Below are 19,773 nucleotides of genomic sequence, written 5' to 3' on the forward strand. Positions count from 1 at the left end.
TCCAGTCCCCATTGATCGCCTTGACCGACAACGGTTGTTGAGCCAAAAGAAGAAGGATAATCTGTTCCTACTCCTGTCATTGAGCTTAATGCTGTAATCATTCACTTCATTTAGAGATAGCAGCATTACTATTTTATTAACAAAAAGATTTTGAAAACTTTACGTCTAAAGCTTTTTTTTTATTTATATAGCCATTATTACGGATTATGTCGTACTATAGATGTCTAAAATCTTTTTTGTGGAATTTGATTGCTAATGTTCATTCAGCATTATATGCCATAAAACCTTCATGCGAACATAGTTGTAATTAATCTTGCCTTTTTTGCAACAGTTTGCACAACATTGTAAGACGGTAGAAGAAATTTGAAGGATTAGTTTCATGACTAAAGGAGTGATTTTGTTAACTGAATGAAGAGTGCTTACTTGGTTTCCTACAATGTATTGACTGGTTTGAGTATTTTCTTTATTTGTCTTGCGATTTATTCATCATTTTGCATATATTTTGAAGCGTTCCTCGATTTACTAGCGTTCTCCTAATGAAAATCAATATACAGTCTTTCCACGAGTTAGGTAAGTAATGCGTCACGGAGACATTCGCGTAACTGGGATTTTCGCGTAAGTCGAATATCACGTTTTGCAGCCAAAATATTTTTGTTTAATAATGATTTTTTTTATTAAAATAAGTGTTTTGATGCAATTTATGTTTCAATTGACAATTGTTGGAGAAAATTGTACTGATTAGACATATAAACTGTCAAAAATAAAAATTCGCGTAACTCGAGTGTCGCGCAACTCGAGAAAAGACTGTAATTGAGCCAAAAAAGCATAGAAAATGCCCAATAAATCGTGATAAAACAACAAAAACCCGTTTGAAACAAAATGAATCAAGTTGAGTTAAACAAGACTTAAGGGAAACTAACATATGCTAACAAATAGTGTAACATCACCTGTGTATTTGTAATTAATATTAATGAACTACAAATAAAAGCTACCGCCTTCTGGTTAGCTATTGTGATAACATGAAGAGGGGCATACGAATAATCCCCTAAGTAGAACAGCATTCAGCAAGTTCTGAACCTATCTTTGACAACAAAGTTTAATAGTTTTAAGTATATAGATATCCTAGTCTTGAAATCTAATCTAAAATTTAACCCAAAACATGCGAAATATATTTCCTTTTATGCAACAATCGGGATTGGATTTAAGATTGTAAAAAAAAGAAGCAAGTATCATTGATTTTTCGTCCTCCTCCAGAAAACAGCAGCAGATAGTAAACGGTTACAAATTGTACTTTATAGAACGTGCTCGAAGGCTTCATTAAATAGCATCACCGGTGCAAAAGGCAGCCTGTCCACCAGCTCCTGACCGAACGTACAACACAGCACGGACAAAGTGCTCCACCGAGAGAGGGCAGCTTGACAAGACAAGCTCTGTCTATCCGTCGCAGGACTCTACAGCAGTCGTAGGCAAGGTAACAACGAATTCTTTCTTCCACTGTCTCGAGGGCAAAATCTAGGGCATGATGTTGAAAAATCGTTCAGCCATTGTTCAACATTCGAAAAGGCATTTTTCCTTCGACCAGCACCCCCTACTTTTCCTTTTTTTTACCATCGCTTGATGGAACGATTCTTCGTTGGCTGTGTTCCGACATTGTTGGGTAGGACTGTAATAGGGGAGAAGCTTCCCCTTTGTCGCTCTCTACAGTTATGATACTGCTCAACCAGCGGTGGGCATGAGCGTAAGGATACAGGGAATTGGGAGTTTTGGGAAGTTTACAACTTTCCCTGTACCGATTGCTTTTCCTACCAGCAGGGTATACGCAAAAAAAAAAAGAAAGAACAGATTTCCTCAGAACAAGCACGACTGCAGCAGAGTGACAGCAGTTTTGGTAAGTAGTTTTATGTTGCTAGCCATACAATCACACACACACAATAGAGATTCTAGAATGCCCTCTTCTTTGTCGCTTCTTGCACGAGCCTCTCGACGAGCCTCGACAACTATGTGTGGTCTTTGGTCGCAAATGGCCCCATTTTGGAACTCCACTGTCTGTCGCTTGCCCCCTGCATCCGCTCCAATCCGAGAATGGAAGGACATCTTTTCATTGCCTTACCCTCGAAAGAATCCACACCAGACAGAAGGGTTTGAGATTTTTGGGTTGTTTTTTTTTTTGTGTGCAGTCAAAGAGCGCTGCCAGACGCTGCTGCTACATCGCCCTCCCTGTCGGGCGTAACGGCTGCATAGGTGAGGCCAAAAATGGAAGCAAAACTGTTCAAAAATGGATGATGATGATAATGTTCGTACGGTTCGGTTGCAAGTATCGTGTCAGCTTGCTTCAAGTGTGGCCACCGTATGCTGCACTTGGCCAGGCATGAAAACTGTGTCGAACGTTTGCCACCGAGCGGCCGTCTTCAAAGTAAGACCACTATTTCGGCAAAACACTTTTAGCAGCGACACATCGTACCGGTGGCATTGCACGAAAAACGGGTCGGCAAAACAAAGGCAAACTTTGACACTCGATGAAATTGGCTGGTTATGAGGAAAAACCACAGCTGAGCGGGTAAGGCAGGGGGGGGGGGGGGGGTGCAAAATCCGTGTTCGATACCAACTGTTACCATCGATCCGAAAATCCTATAAATAGACGCGGTGGCACAAAAAAGCTTTCTGTCCTTCTCCCCACACCAAAACTTTGCTGGCTGGCTGATGAAAAGTCAGTCGGTTTGGTCGAAAACAATCGCAAGCATTATTGGCCATAAATGGACCGCTGACCGGCAAAATGCTCGGCAACTAGACTTTGCCCTTCCAGTGCCCTTCGTGCAAGTTTGAGGGTACGCTGTGGACGTGATTTTAAAACGAGCCCGGCAGAACAGTGAGCGGAAGCTGTGCAATTTTGTAGAGAAATGTCTGCAAGGAGGTATGTCAGCCTCACCTGTCAATGAAATTGTTGCTATCGGCAGAACGGAGCACGACGGACGGTGTTGACGGTAATCGTGATTTAAAATCATGCTTTATAAGGCTCTCGGGAGCTTCAGTTCTTGAAGTGAAGGTTTATTTTCTGCAAAGAGCTGTTGATTGGGCTTTATTTCTGGACATAACTGGTTTCAGTAGCATAAGTGGCCGAATAGACTTGGTAGGAGCTAGGTATAGCTTCTAAATGATAATAAACAGTCGCTTATTTGTCAACTGTTTTTTTTTACTTAAAATAGCCCAATTGTGCTTTAATCAAGTTAAGAAATACAGTTTCAACCCCATTTCAAGTAATTTTAAACATGTTCGTAAGGTTCTCCCAATATTATTCAAATTGCCACATTATGAAAAAAGTGCACTAATCTATCAATCAAGCCTTTTATTTTTCCAACCAACGAGCTTAGATTTCAGCCTATCAGTGGAATAGTATTCATCATCCGGGTTGTATCCATAGGACAGTTACAGTCCGCTATTTAATTTTTTATTTTAATGGCTTTGATTTCTTTTTTTCTGGCTGAACTGAGTGACAGTACTTTTATTTAACTTAAAATCGATCCAAACAATTTTTAACCTTTCTTGAATGTCTTTTTAGTAGTACAGGCTGATCACGGCGATCTAATTCAGGGCTTCTCTATCCAACCCAACACTTTAAGCTTCATTTCCAATTTGTAAATTCCCAATTCAACATTGTCAAATGTTTGTCAAACGTACACAAAGCAACCAATGACAGATCATACGAGTTTCCATTGCTATTGTTGAAATATATATTACGGGATTGAATTGTTAGCTTACGGTGTTGAGTTGATTAGAGAAACCCTGTAATACCATAATAAATACGTAAATATTAAAATATCTTCAAACAAATAGTTCCTATTTAGTAAATCGTGTGTGTTGTTTATCAACAGCGGGTCTATCTTGACATATGCGTTGGGGCCAAGTGAGAGAGAGAGGGACAGGTACCTCCGCCGAAGCAAAAATGGGCGAAACAGCGAGGAGATTAATCTTAATTAAATCCGTTATGATAAGTATCTAATAATTGTGCTTTATGTCTATGCACAACTTGAACAGTTCTATTCCAAACTGGAATAGAACCTGCTGTGCGAGTTTTAGATGTTTTACCGAGCCCAAATGCATATCACATAATTAAATTTAATATTTGATTAAACATTACAAATGAAGCTGAGTTTATTTAAATTTCTTCTCATCTCTTAAGTTCCTCATTGATCATCTCCTTACCGCAGAGAGTTAATGTTGAAAAATGTAAAAATGTGCCCATTTTTTAAATGATTTTCTATACGACTAACTAAGCATTATCACTGCTTTACAGTGAATGAATAAACCACCAATAAACGGCAATGGAACGAAGCAATCTGGTACGCATTCTTCGCAAAAATAAACTTCATCTACAGGCAGAACTTTCGAGCAAACCAAACCGTTCATGCCTCACTGTTGACACAACGCATTACTTAGTCTTGCAGTTTGCGCCCACAAACAAGATGCGCTTAAAAGCGCTTAATTTCAGTCTCTTCAGCGAAGAAACTTTGCTTAGTTTGTGGCTAGAAAGCTGTTCCCAGCGTTCCGAACACCATTCGGTTGGTTGCCCCACGCCCCAAAACTTACTTGATTGGCCTGGTTGAAAATGTTTGCCCTTCCCTCCCTTCCTTCCCACGATCGCCGTTGAACTGTGGAATATATTCCCCCGCTTTTAGCTCATTTGGACGAATTTTTATCCGGGCAGCACTTTGCCACTTAGTGCGGAAAAGTGCATCCCGGCCGTGCGCTAAGTGGGGAACATTATTCAATTAAAATGTTAAACCCACCAGAGGGAGTGAAAGAGAGAGTGAGGGAGAAAGTGATGGCAATGGTGGAGATGAAGGAGGGCCGGAAAGCTTCATGAAAGCTAAGGTTGATGTGGGTTTTTTTTCGTCTACTCGTGTATACTTTTTCTATTTGAAATTAAAATGTTTCAAGCTGGCTGGCGGCCCCCCGTACAGTCCGACGACGGAACCTGTCTACGGACAAGGGGAAATAAAAATCCCTCTCGTTTCCCCCCATTTCCTCTCATTAGTTTTCACCACCATCCAGGAATACTGTATGATAAAAAATTCTCGTAGACAGTAGTCCCTACTCAAAGCAGATAGAGAAAAACAGGGACGATAGAAGATACGATGAAATGTGTTGTTTCCTCACACTGATGGTCTTTCTGAAAAGTTTTCTCTTTCTTTCTTATTTGCTAAAATTAAGGCACTCTTCTCAACATGAACAAGAAAAAATTTACACATAAAAGTTCAACATTCTTCAATTCATTGTGCGAACCAGTGAGTGCTAAAAACGAACAGCAATAGCGAAGCAGAGTAAAGAAACGTTGCGAACAAATCATAGAAAAACGTGCGAGTAAATTATGTATTCAATCGGTATGCAAAAACAGGGAACAACTTTGACTGCCCTTTCCTAGACGTCTCGCCTTTTATGTTTCTCTTGCTCTTTCTTTCACGTTTTATATATGCTTTGCCTTCTTTTGCATCCTAGTTTATAGCTAACAGTTGGGATTTTCTTGAACGCTTACCAAACAATTGGAAAACAGAACGCAGCACGCCTAAAGCTAAAAACCCGCAGCCGGAGGGAGCGAGAAACTGGGAACAGGACTTCACTTACTGGCGGCGTTGGGCTCGGGGATGCTGGGGGCGGGGCAAAACTTTTGAACGACTCAAGAAGACGGCTAAACTGTACCCAAATCTTGAAAAAGGAAAGTGTAGAATGATGAACTGGATGGGTGCGAAGGGGTCGATAAAAAAGAAGGGAAACGCGCGTGTTGATTGACGCAGTAACGGTACGAGGGAACGAGAGCAAGGAGCAACGAACATCTCCCCGGTGAGTTTGATGGTGATGATGATAATGTTGATGAAGATGGGAACGATGGCAAATTTATGAGTGAATCAGCATTAGGGCGAATTGTGCACATCAGCACTGTACGGACGGTGGTTGGAATTAGACGAATGGTTGTGTGATAATTGAACCCTGCAACCCTGTGCGTGGACAGACGACCGATAAAGGTTTTTTTGGGCAAAGGTTTGGAACCTCTCTTTGGCTCTTTCATTGGGGTGAGTAGGCAGCAGTTGGAGGTAAACTAAAGGCATAATTTCCTAGAGAAATTATCGCTGCAATTAGGAGATACATCACGCTAAATTTTACCGATCTCTTGCGTTAAGCTAACGTACTTTAGGGTAATTATGAACGGTTTCTTCGTACCTATGATGTACAACAAGTGAGGTGGAGCTGTACATGGTTTATTTCTCGTTTAGGACGTCTGGTGATCGGACCAATACAACTATTCCTCATATCATTTTTGGCACTCTAATTTTCCAAAAAATCTAACACTCTTGCACAATAATAAAGCATTATGTTTGGATGTGCTTTATCAATAAAAACAATCAATTTATTTTATTCAAACACTTTAGAATAAACTTGCTTAAATAACGTAAATTCTTGATGAAAATTTACCAATGATGAAATCACTCTATAAAAAAAAAAGGCACGAAAAAGTAAAGAAAAAAGCTCTAGTCAAGTATCATCTAGTCTGTTCTGTTAAATCATGGAATCTTCGTTATTATTTGGCCCTTTTCCCTTTTAAGATCGTGGGCTGAAATTTCAGCCTATCAGCTGTTTGCATTGTATAACAGTTTTCGAGCAGCTTTCAAAGTGGATATAATATACAGGTGGGCTTATCCAAAGGAATGTATATAGATATATGGTATATGTATGTAGAACGTTTGCCATTTTTTCGAGCAGGTGCTCGAATCTAATTATAGCTTTGAGGCTAAAATTATCTAGGCTGGAAATCACTGGCTAGTTTTGTGTGTGGTTTTGTATGGAGAATTGACATGATTTCAGCCGCCAACTGTCGAACTTCATATGAAAAAGCTGACTAGAATCGTGAAGGACCCCGTTGGATCTTTTTATAGTTTAATTATTAGAAAATATGTACACCATAGCAAAAAAAAATCAATCATACATGAGCTGATCATACAAACATTCAAATGAATCGACTGCTTGAAACCCAAAAACCATTCCTAGTAGTACTAATACAGCCTAAAGTGCATACAATGGAACTTGCAAGAGAACTTTGAATATGCTGTTCAAATCCAAAACCTCAGCTCTCTGTTCTTACTTTTTACTGCTTTCAATCAAAAATGCAAACCCAAATCGACATCTTCATTTTGCCGATCCGTCCAAACACAGAAAAGTTCATTTACATTCAGCATACCCCGTAAGTACCTTTTTGTAACGAAGCTCATACTTCATTCCAAAAGCATACTTTCCTTTTACTATTTGCAATAGAGCGAGTGTGCAAAGTTTTCCCGAATGAATGTACTGAATCTTAGTCCCACCCACCAACCACGTACCAGCCAGCCAGGGTAGGAGAGAGTACCTTTTTCCAGTCCCAGCTCCCACAACGAAATGGACCAATATTTCACAGCCTGCAATGAATCTTGCTTTACATTACACTTCCGAAAACAAAGAGGAACCAGCATACACTAGCCCGGGTTTATTAGTTCGCTCCCCAAAGTTTCCCAGCCCGTGGTATTTGAAGTCGATGCATTATTCTTTCGCTTTCCTCCAGCCCGCCACCCGCGTTGGAAACAATTAATTCTTCTCGCTCTGCATGCATGTGTGTAGCGAGCATGTACCGAGCTAACGGCAGGCAACGTTTCTGCAAATAATAATCAATTATTCCGCTCGTCTGTGAAACGTACCCGCCCGTCGCCAACGATGGCCGCCTGTCTTCAGCGTATCTCTCGTACCGAGCAGAAGAAGGGCTCATTTCAAATTCGTCGAAAATGATATACGCCGCTCAAGGTTGGAGCATGGGAAACTTTATCACCATTACGATTTGGCATTGGGGCTGCTAGGCAACTATCGCAGCGAACGAATGAGAGCTCTCCCCATCACAGCCTCATGCCCGGCGCGTACGAGATACGTTCACTGCGAGCCATCAACGTGTAACTACTGAACCGTCGTAATGGAAGGATGATGATGATGATGATGGTGCTTGTGATGGCGACGAAGATATGAATGGCACACGGGAGAGAATAGTTCACTTAAGGGTTGCTTTTCATTCCGTGCGCTTGAAAGTTTCCACACATTCGAGGCTTTGCAAAACGACCGAATGCCGGAGTGGTTGTTTTTGTCGAACAGTGCGGCTCTGCCTAAAGAAAGGGGGACCAGCGCCGCAAAGAGAAAACGTGTCCAAAGTTTACGTACGACGCTGTTTGAATACTTCAACTACAACTTGCCATTATTCAATTGTACCATTGCGCCATTAGTACAACGCCCTGCTGAAATGCTTCGGTCGTGTGCAGTCAGTTTCATGTCTAACAGAAACCAAGGACGATGGCGATGTTGATGCTGTATTGTATTGGGTTGAGCAAGGAGGGGAGGAAATTTAACTAACGTAAGCTTTCTGTGATGCGTTATCTGTAACGGAGCAGTGCATAACGATATCGTGCGGTGTTTCGGGACTCGGTTCAACTGAGCCTTACTTAGCAAAGGACAAGTATGCATGATTGGAGAGATAATTTAGCAGCACTGAGTCTAGGATTGGATATCAAATTGTTTAATACTTCTGTGAGATTATAAAATTATCTATAAAATAGCATCATATCAATTCAATTTGTAATGACTTTCAAAGCCATAGAGTGCTATCAAGTTGTTACATTGACATTATCAATATTAGTGCGTCAATTTAATTATAAATCATAAATCAATTTATTCGCTGAAGAATTCTTTGAATGTGACTTTTTCAGTCTTGTGAGTATGGTTTTTAAATGTATATTTAAATGCATTTGTGTGTGATCTAAATTTAAAGCTGTTGTGTTGTTACGTTGCAGCTTAATTTCCGACAGAGGAATTGTTTGAATATAATACAATTTGTGTACAATAAAATATACGAATTCTTCTTTGATATTACTGACGCACGAAGAGACTATACAGATATCTTCAACGCCCTCCTAAGTAAAACCCAAGTACACAATAAGAATGGTTTCACATCATTCAACTATGCCATCCACAAACGATGACATGGACAAGCGTCAGAAAAAAACAAAACGCAAATCAAAAGGAAAATGTTTTCACGTGCAGCACATGCAACCTGAAAGTGGTACTACATCCCCCGTACAACATCATCACCTCCAGCGTGATGGACCGAATAGCCCATCCATGCATCGAGTGGAAATGAGAGTGAAACATTTTCCACCAACAGATAAAGGGACTACAGCTAGCAGCTAGCACAGCGAGGGGAACGGCAATGATTGCAAAGCTTCGCACCAAACAGGCTGCAAACACGACGACATATGCGTGAAGAAAGAAGTACGCTTTTGTTTGTAACATTTCTGCTTCAGTTGTGACACGTTTCTGAGCTGGGAGAGAACGGAAACTGGCCTGGAAAACGTTCGCACCAAACCGGCCAACGAACGGCTCATTTGTCAGCACATGACATTCCGCGATGCTGGTAGGACTCCCCCGGAGGAAGGGAAAAGGGCGGACAAATATTTGTAAAAGAGAACGCGTAAAAACCACCGACAAGTGTTACCGAAAATAGATACATCGTTACAACGGAAGGGCGTTTTTGATTGGCACCAAAGTAAGGAAGTGTTTTTTTTGTGTCTTAATTCGCAAAGGAAAAGGGCATTCAAAAATAATGAAGGAAGCATCAGCAAGACAGTTTAATGCTTTAATGCTTAAATTTGTAATGTGTGCTATTTCTTACATTGCACCTTAATGTTTGTTATAATATTCATCATATGTTTTTTTTAATATGGTTAACATATAACGTATGAGCAATTTAAAAATGAAATAAAACACCAACGAAATCATTGAAGCCACGCGAAAGTGCATAAGTAATAGAGACAATTCAGGCCAATTCATTTCCTCACTATATTGCTACTATTTACCGCCGAGTGCAAAAAGGAAGCTGTTTAAGTTTTCATTATCTAATGCCAATTAGCACTCGTCAATTACTTGGAAAATAGTTTCTCTCTCTCTCCGTCTCTCCCTCTCTCTCCCTCTCCCTATATCGCTATCCATCCGCAAGCAGATAATGTGCAGTGTGCAATGATCCGGTCGTGCAGCATGCCGGCTCGTTGTGCCAGAGTACATCATTTATTCATAGACAAATAGAGACTTAACACCTTCGGCCTGCACCGGCCGATGAAAATAGGCATGAAAAATTAAACCAACCACCGACCACAAATGGCCCAGATTTGCACCGGAAAGCAATGAGACCGTTCTAACCCGTTCGATGCACTTTCCTTCTGCATCATCTATTAATGAAGTGCAGCACACGGAAGGTTGGTACATTATCTCAAACCACAGAACCGGTGCAAAATGCAATCCTTCCCTAATGCGTCCGGGAAAGGGTTGAGGCATTGGCATTTGTGGAAAGCATTTGTTTATGCAAAAATATACTCCTTTGTGAAGATGGTCCCACAACTTCATAGTGGTTGAAGGGATTTGGGTTGTGTTCTTTGAGCCCAGCTCAAGCCACCGTCAGCCACCTAGGGAATGCACTGCGATGCGAGCAGAATCTATTACCCAGAGCCTACAAAACATTCCTAATTGATTTGTATCCATTTTTAATTCCCCCCGCCCAACAGCTCCGGCCCGACCAGCCAGCGGTTTGCAGGGTAAAACCACCGCGCGCTGGTTTCGGTGCAGCGTGATTAATTATGCACCAGCAGCACCGAATGCCGCCAGCAGCAGTGCATCCGTACGCAAAGTGTTGAACACCAACCAAAAAAAAAAAGGCTCTTCGTAATCATTATTGCAACTCCGGCAGCAAAACATTAGCCAAAGCGTCAGCGCCAGCTTGCGGAACATGGCACGGTTTCATGCGGCTTGAGGTTGTTGTTTGTGTTTTTTGTTATGTTATTTTTTGGGGGGTTGGCTTGCTCAACAAAATTTCAAATGTTTTTGCACGGGTTTTGCATAAACTTGGGCGTGGCATAAATGGTCAAAAGTTAACTCGCTCCCTCGGCCAGCTGTGGAAGCATCACACTTTGATCAATTATTTATGAGCCAGTGTTGCATTGAATCAATCGATCGAGTTTGCAAACCAATGCATATTAGTGAGGGTGAGATAGGAAGAGAGAGAAAGAGAGAGTGAGTGAGAGAGAGAAAGAGAAAAAGAGATATAATAAAAAGGATTATTTGAATAGCGAAACACTATCGCTAGCGCTCTAAAGCTGTCAAAAATTAAGGTTCATAATGTATTCATGATCGACGAAATGTTAATATGCTTCTGGTATTGGTGCACAATTATTAAAAACGCACATAATATAGGTATCATCCTAACGCTATATGGTACAATTTCTTCTATAAATAATGGACTATTGGCCATTAGGTATTAGACGATCTGCTAAGCGCCTAAGTGTATGTTTTTGATTTATTTAATTTATTATGAAAAGCCTTCGTAAAGGAAAGAAAATGAAACATTGTTACGTACTGTGCGCTTTTCAGCTAATAAAATGTAGTTTTGTCATTTTTATCCAAGATTTTTAAAAGAGCTAAAGGTACATAGTAAACTTGAAGCAATAACCGTGCATACATTTAGGCGTCACAGCATAACATGTATTTATTTATCGAACGAATGACACATACCGCAATGCAATGTGATTTAATACTAACCCACAGCTCGGCTAGTATTCAACTCTTGTAATACCAACTCCATCTTTACTTCTGTGTAAAAAATCACTCCCAATAACCAGAAAAAGCTTTCCTCTTCTGTCGCCCTTCTAGCGCGCACTGTTGCTTCCAGGAAACTCGAATCTCACGGCATGATTCCGTGAAATTTGTCAGCCCCGAGCAACAAGAAGCCGCCCGTCCGTCTGCCAAGGACGCCACCAAATCCTCCGAAGATGATCTGATCTAAGCCCCTTTTCCCTGGCGGCGCGTGGGACCGTCAGTGCCCTTCAACACGCTTCCGGTTTGGCAAACGGGCAAACGGGCAGGGCGAAAGAATTTGCATACTCATGCAAATAGCAGCAGCAGTAGCAGCGGCAGTTAGGCAGACAGACAAACAGGAAAGTAACCTCACGCAGCAGAACGAGAAAAAAAGGATGATAATAAAACGGTACCCGTCACGTGACACGGGGTACACGGGCGCGCTTTGCAGAGTGCGGAAACGCGCAACAGTGACCCAACCGCCCTGGAGACCCTTCCAAGCCCTGCCAGAAGCCCGGGAAACTAACCATCAACTGGTAATGTACGTAATGGAAGCTTGACAGCAAGAAAAAGCCGCTCCGAGCACGTACCACGAACGGGCGACAACCCGAAAACCCGGTGCGCTCTTCTGGCTGACAAAATTATACACGAATGACTGGACGTGTTCGGGATGCAAAGTGACGCGCAACAATATGCATTCCGTAGAGGTAGAGGTGATCGACACGATGGTTTTTTTTTTGTTGTTGTTGCTTCTTTGGTCGGTTTACTGAAACCAAACTGTTTTCATAAATCCTGTCGGTCGTGGTGAGTCCCACGGGAGTGATATATATTGTGTTTGTATATTTTTTACCCGTTAGTACTAGGGTACGACCGGTAAACCACCGAATCATTTCTGTGATTCATAACTAACCTAGTTGACCGATTCTGTATTGGGTGGCACTGATTGAGTAAGCGGTATTTATGAGGGAAATAAATTGTACTGGTTCGCCCACTAATTAATCGCTTCCTGATTCGCTCCGAACGGGGAACTGTACGTTATTGAATTTGTGTGACCTAACAAGTATTAGCGAGGCGGTACAGATGGTGGACAGAGGTTGTGTTGGTAGTACAACCATCATCATCATCCTCATTCTCATCTTGGGAATTGAGTTATGGATATTATTGAGCAGAGCTTTCGCGAGTTTATGCTTCCAGTTCCCAACTTATATTAAGTTGGAATAGTTAATCTTCAAATAAAAAAAATGATAACCCTTTTTATTGAATTTTGATAAAACGTACACCTAAAACTAACAGCAAGGAAAGGAAATCAGCCCCTAGTTTCATGTTGGTGTCAATAAGCTTGCAACATCCTAAAATGAAACAACACTTACAAATCCAAATAATTAAAAACGTTGACAACACACTCAAACTATTAACTCATGCAAATTTATTAAAAAAATATATAACAACTTTCGAAACTTCTAGGCCACGTTGGAATCCGTAGGATACTGCAGGCACAACATACGCCTTGTTGTTTACTAAAAAACAGCATATTAAACTGCCCTAATGATAGATCATTAGTCAACGTTAATACGAATTCATTTCCATGTATTACAACTAAATCGTTATATTTAGTACGTCTTTCTAAATGCTCAAGAATTAATAATATGCAATCGTTGTAGTGAGGTAAAATCACTACAGGTTCAGAAAAGTAACCAAAGAATTAGGATGAAAATAGCTTCATTTGCTCAAAGCGCTTTAATGTTTCGTTTCGCAAGCTTGCCACGCGTTTTAACATTAATTACGTTTAATTGTGTTTCCTTGTTACTTCACCATTAGTAATACACCTGCACTCGTAGCTGACGAATATCATTGTAAAGTATTTATTTCATTATAAAGTATAAGTTGGAGATAGCTCTTTCACTTATCTGGCAAATTAGGTTCAGGCAATTACGCAAAGCTTGATTCATATTACATGGTTTTCCAAGCCACTTCTTAAAAAAACGATGGTTATTCACCGCATGCAAAATGTTGTTCCACATAGATCTGACATTTCATTTCCATGAAAATCAAATTTTTAATTTCTACAGCATGGTTATCAACACGACTCAAGCTGGATTGAGTTTGACAGTTCTTTGTTATGTGTTGAAAATCATGTGTTGAAACTGAAACAAATAAACCATTTGATGGCTGTTAAAAAAGTCTTGGATACGGTGAAAAACAATGTTTATATTCGAAACTGACTAGTAAAACCTTATACCATGATAATGGAGCTGACATATTGAATAATCATCTCCTTTAAATAAAAAAATCCATTTATATAAGCCGACATTATACTGCGACAAAGTGTGCCATAGAATACTGTTAGCACTTTATTCGTTCTATGAATTTCCGAAATGTGCTAGGGAGTGAAAAATAGAGCAACAAGATGGCATTGGGGAGTGAAATAAATCAAAACGTCCTCCTGGCTGTCAAACTGCACAACGGCTCCTCGAGGCAGGATAACGACGACTGCAGGCAAAGGAAAGGCGGCATCTCACTCACAGATTTCGGGCATTTCCCTCGCGAGAGTGCCGTGGAGCTCATTTACCGCCTACACAAGCCCCAAACGCGAAGCCGAAGCAAATCCCGACCACAGCAAATGAAAAGCTGTTAGCTAACAGGCACACACACACACACAGACACTACTCGCAAAATAACACACACAAAATCTGCTAATGATGTAAGACTGAATAGTCAAAAACAGTGTACGTAAAAAAAAACACTCACACACACATTGAGATTCAATAGAAAAGTATCTCGAAAGGGAAGGGAAACGCCTGTGGCAGGTTTACTAGGTTGCGTTGGGTGACAGGTTTAAAGAACGCACTTTTGAAGGACAAATTTTCACTTGTTCCATTGTTCTCGCATGGTGCGATGGTGGTGATTGAAGCAGCACGAACCGACGATCGGGACGGCCAACGATGGGGCAAAAAAGGGGGCGAAAGTGGATAGGGAAAGCGCAAAGCCAGCTCACCATCACTACCACAGTGAGCGGATAATCGTTCGGCAAGCGTTCTTTACCCAGCGCTCCATCGCCCTGGCACACGGTCTGACGGCGGGGCCTGGAGTTTTCAACCAGGATCGGAATGATCGGAAAAAAGAAACTCACACAGCTTCGGCCTCAGGTCCCTACAGAATTACGTCGGTGTTGAGGTAGTACAACACACAAACGGCAACACATCGCTCGGCAACTCGATGCCCCAGCAGTGTATGTGTGCGAGGTTTGAGTGTGTTGAACGTGCAAAGGGAAAAATGGGGAGAAAATTCAACACGCATACACATGCATCAACGGAGCGTTAGCGAAAAAGGAACCGTTCATTTCGGTCGAGGTGTTCATGAGGGACGAAGCGTTCATTAGCGATTCATGAGACAGACATTTCATTATTTTCTATCAACCGCTATCTGCTAGAAACTCTAGAATTTGGCTTATTAGGGCCGATAAGTGTTAGGGTAGGAATTAAAAAATGAATAAAACTTAAATTATTACAGTACATCTTATATCAAAGTTTTGTTAACAATGATTAACTATTTTGACAGATAATAACATTAAGTGGCAGCAACGAGCAAAACGTGAATAGTGGAATCCAATAATGTTAGTCTTCTAATTAGATGCAGATAAGTAAAGTATAAAACAATGTCAACCCTTTTATATTTTCCAATAACCTTTAATATTGAATCTATCTTTCTAACTGAAATATTTAACATTTTTTCTACATCCTGTAGAAATCGTTCAGATTCTTTCTTACATTCTAAACTTGAGCGCATTATTATTATTATTATCATGAAAAATTCCTTCATTTCATTACATCTTCAAACATAGCGCACACAAAGTCTCCTAACTCCTTCCAGCAGCCAGTACATGGCAGACAACCATAATCAGTGGGTAATGGTGTTAGTAGAGCATTCAGCATTGGCCAGAATCGTACGTGCTTTCCTCGTTGCGCTTGTATGTGTGTATGGGTGTATTTGTGGGGGTGGCCGTGATTTCAAAACGCTGTTCTTTTGTTCTACATCCCAGCAAAGGAGACACATTGGCAAGGGCATCGAGCAACAGACAGAAGCAAGAGAAGAAGAAAAAAAATGGTAAGAAACCGAACGCGAATGCTCCTACGCGAACGACTCCGTGCGAACGGTCGTTGTACTAAATGATAAGAGTACGGGTAAGGATAATCACGTGAAATAATGAAAACCTTTCAAAATGAATCTAAAAGTGGGTGAAACTTTAATATCAATAACTTAAAAGGAGAGAAAAGTAAGTGGAAACCCTTGCTGGAAATAACTTAATGATAAAAATGTCGAATCTCCTTTCAAATAGCTTCTCATATTTGATTGTTGTAGAGAAAACTACATTCATAATAACATGATAACATTCATTGAGTGATCTTTTCGTTGTAAACCAGGAGTGCTTGTCTCTTATTGAATTTTAAATCATTTTCAACTGTTACTTCTACCAGAAATACATCTTCTCATTATTACCTTTTGCAGCAAATGTTGCTTACCGCCACACTTCCCAGCCATTGGTGACCATTCGGAAGGTTAGCGCTGCCCTGTCCCAGCTGGGCGGGCAGTGTGGTTGGTGGCACTATCACGGCTCACGCCGATTCGCACGATTCCCAGCAGCTCCGGTCTCACTGTATCCTCTCGCACAGGCTCACTCGCACTACGCACGCACCCGTTCACGGCTCACTCGCTCAATGCCACACTCACTACAGCCCCAAACTCACTCACTCACGTTCACCCAGCAGGTGAGCAGCAGTCGCCCTCTTTTATGCTTCACCTCGTGCCCTCACGCAAAATGCTTACGGCGTCCAGTAACGCGCTGCTCAACGAAGTGGGCACATTGGCACACTCAAACGCACAAATACACGCGCCCACACTCACTCGCGGTGACACGATCAAACCCGCAGGCTGGGGCTACCTGTTTCCTTCAGCACAAAGCAGTCGTTCGCTAAGCTCACCACGGTCACTCGAATCATCTCGATCGCTGGCCCTTCACACGTAATCACGCGCGTGGATGCTGCACTTTTTACGCCAGCCCAAGCAGCCGAGGGGAAGAATTTTCGCGAAGGTGCGCGGCTACACACATCTTCCCAAGGATTTTTCGGCGGTCTCACTCAGCCCGCTCTCGCACACTCACTGCGAGTCACTCCGGTCGGCGGATGCTGCTGGTTTCGTAATTTCCAACCGTCCTTCATGCTTGCTACGTTCGAAGGAATCGGATCCGTATCCGGTCGGTCGGAAACGGGCAACCGGGCTTCCCCGCGGACTGTACTTGCTAGTGGGTTTCACATAATTTTCCCCGCTGCTGCTGCCTGTTTGCCTCCTTTTGGTCGAGCACTTTTTTGTTGGGGCAGATTTTCTTTCTTTTTCCCGTTGGTTTCTGTTGGCCCCTTTTTTGGCGTTTGTTGCAAAACCACCCGCGGGAGCACACTTGTTGGTAAGGGCTACTAATTTTATTACACTCACACTCTCACCGCTCTCACGCGACCCTTAGCCTTTTTGCCTGTCGGTTTCGCTCGCCACAGGCACACACACACACACACACAAACACTTTTTTTCTACTCACACACGTTTGCTCTCACTCACTTTTTACTATTTTTGTTGTTGTTGTTTTCGCTCACACCCACATTAGTTTGCACTCTTTCGCTCCTGTTTGCCTCGTTCGCACACTCCAGTCGACTTTTTTTTCGTATCCTCTTCGCTGCTCGGGTTTATTTGCTGTAATTAAATCACTCGCACTAGCATTCTCACCATGGTGCGTGGGTGTGAGGAGGTGGATCGGCGGTGAGCAATTCCACAAATGCTGTACTAGGGGAGGCAAAGAAAAGCAAATGGAAAAAGAAGAAAAAAAAAAACACACACACACACACACATACATCACTAAACCGTTTAGATTACATTGCCAGTAATGAAATTTCCATAAATTCCTCCAAAAAATAGTGTGAACAGTACGACTTGCGCTTGTAACGTTTGAGTGAACCTTTTTCTGCTATAAAGTGCAAGTTTATTTCACAATAACCGAGCAAGTACGCAGCCACTCTCTATCGGTGACCTACCAGGCGTCTCCATCGGTGTGAAACAACACCGCTCTGGCACACTGGTTGCTTCAATACGTTCGCAAAAAATGCCCTTGGAGTGTGAGTATCAATTTGCTAACACCATTATGCGTACAAGCAATCCTTCTCAACGATTTTAATACATTATGCACATACTTTTCGGCGTAGTTTTCTCAAATGGAGGTATGAAAAGTATTGTAGAAAAATCACATATTTAAACGAAAAATGTATCCTCATCGAATCGAAACCCTAGACTGTTGCCCATTCGCACCGTTGGCTCTGCCCTCACACTGTACGCTTTGTCTGAGCTGTTTCTCCTCCGCATTATCTTCTCCTTCCCTTTCCCTGTGCGAGCAAAAAAAAAACCCTCTTCAACACCTGTGTGTACTACTGTACGTTCCCGAGATACACACACACACACACACACTCACACACACATGTACGTTCATTTTTCACGGTCCTTTCTTCCAGGAGGACACCCCGGGGAAAAGCACTTCGCACTCACACGCACTCCGTTGGCCCTCCCACACGCTGCCACGCTGCGAGAGAGCTCGGCAGCATCGCCATCTCAATTCAATGCCCCGTCCAAACAGTCCGGGCAACCGGGACCCGTGGAAGCAGGTTGCCCATTCATAGTTCTTTCTTTTTTTTTGCTTTCTCCCTTTCTCTCTCTCTCTCTCTCTCACACACACACACACACACACACTAGGTCGCTTTCACTCACACATGCACACGCGCACGCATGCACGCACGCACGCAGTTCAGGCAGCTCGTTTGCGGATCGCCTTGCTCGGACGAGCTGTGGTAGCTGTGGCTGTGGCACAAGTGAGCGCTTTAGCTTTTCTTTTCTTTCTTCGGTACCCGACACCCGAGCAAAGCCTGAGCACCGGTCCAATTTGCCTCGAAATGGTTTAACCCAAGCTGCGGTCGTTTGCTTGTGCAACGCACTCCTAACGCACTGTTTTGTGGGGGGGATGAAAACGGTTTGGATGATTTTCTTTTCTTTTTTTCTTTTGTATTACCCTCGTTTGAGCACGAGCCTAAGAACTGCGCGTGTGTGTAAGTGTGTGTGTATGTGTGTGTGTGTGGGACGTTTCACTTTGCCACATTTTTCAGCACACTCCCATTCCTTTCTTTCCCAGTAGCTGCCACTGGCACTGGCAGTTTTCCCTCGCGTTTGTTCAACGGTTCACAGCAACACACGCACAGCCACGCACATCCACCCACACACACACACACACACACACACATTTAACACACAGGCTCACTTGATTCGCCGATACACCGATTTCGACCGTGAAAAATGGTTAAAGCAAAAGTATACCCTCACTGCACACATATATGTATATGTATATATATAGATATATTTAAAGCATTAAGTAACAAATCTATACAAAAAACAACAGCACGACTCTAAACCGGAACACCAACTGGGACGGTAGCTCCCGGAGTGATGCTGCCAGCACTGGGTTAGCCCTGGTTTTTCGTGGCCGAAGTCCGACAGCCCGACCAGGGCCGATCGGGCGTCGGGAAGCGCGATTGTCGGGCTCCCGTTGTGCGAGGGACTCTCCCGGCCCGAACAGCGACTACACAGGACAGAGATGCTCGCTCACACACTGTTTCTCTCTCTCTCTCTCTTTATCTCTTCTAGCTGCCCTTTACTCCTTCGCTGTACGGTGGTGTGGCTTCCGTGGCCATTTCGGAAGTCGGGCATTAGGTCGCAACCGATCACGGGACACGGACCACGCCAGACGACAAGGACGCGCTCCCATCGCGCTGCTGAACCCGCACCAATGCTCCCTCTTTCCTTGCCCACACCCTCCGGTTCGGGCTGTCAGACAAGCGTTCGGCAGGGCTTTTAGTACACGCGCTCCTGGGGACGGGTGGGTTTTTAGTACTGAGCAACACAGCCCTTATCGGCCGTTCCAATGGTACCACCTTTTCGCACGTTCGCTGTCCGGTGCGTCCCGCTCTGCGAGCTCGAGTGCACCTGCGCCACGGCCCGGATGTGCGA

General features: G+C 42.7%; 1 protein-coding gene across 1 annotated transcript in view; it reads right to left on the reverse strand.

Annotated features, from left to right (window-relative positions):
• LOC121595774 (neuronal acetylcholine receptor subunit alpha-7-like) overlaps window positions 1-19,209 on the reverse strand; it is a 94,194-nt gene extending 74,985 nt beyond the window's left edge. The window contains exons 1-2 of the mRNA XM_041919985.1: window positions 19,028-19,209; window positions 16,180-17,511 (exon numbers count right to left, since the gene is read on the reverse strand). The gene's annotated coding sequence lies outside the window, so the exon portion shown is untranslated. The remainder of the gene's footprint in view (window positions 1-16,179; window positions 17,512-19,027) is intronic.
• Between the last annotated feature and the right edge of the window lie 564 nt (window positions 19,210-19,773).

Source organism: Anopheles merus, chromosome 3R (assembly GCF_017562075.2).
Source record: "Anopheles merus strain MAF chromosome 3R, AmerM5.1, whole genome shotgun sequence".
NCBI classification, from domain to species: domain Eukaryota; kingdom Metazoa; phylum Arthropoda; class Insecta; order Diptera; family Culicidae; genus Anopheles; species Anopheles merus.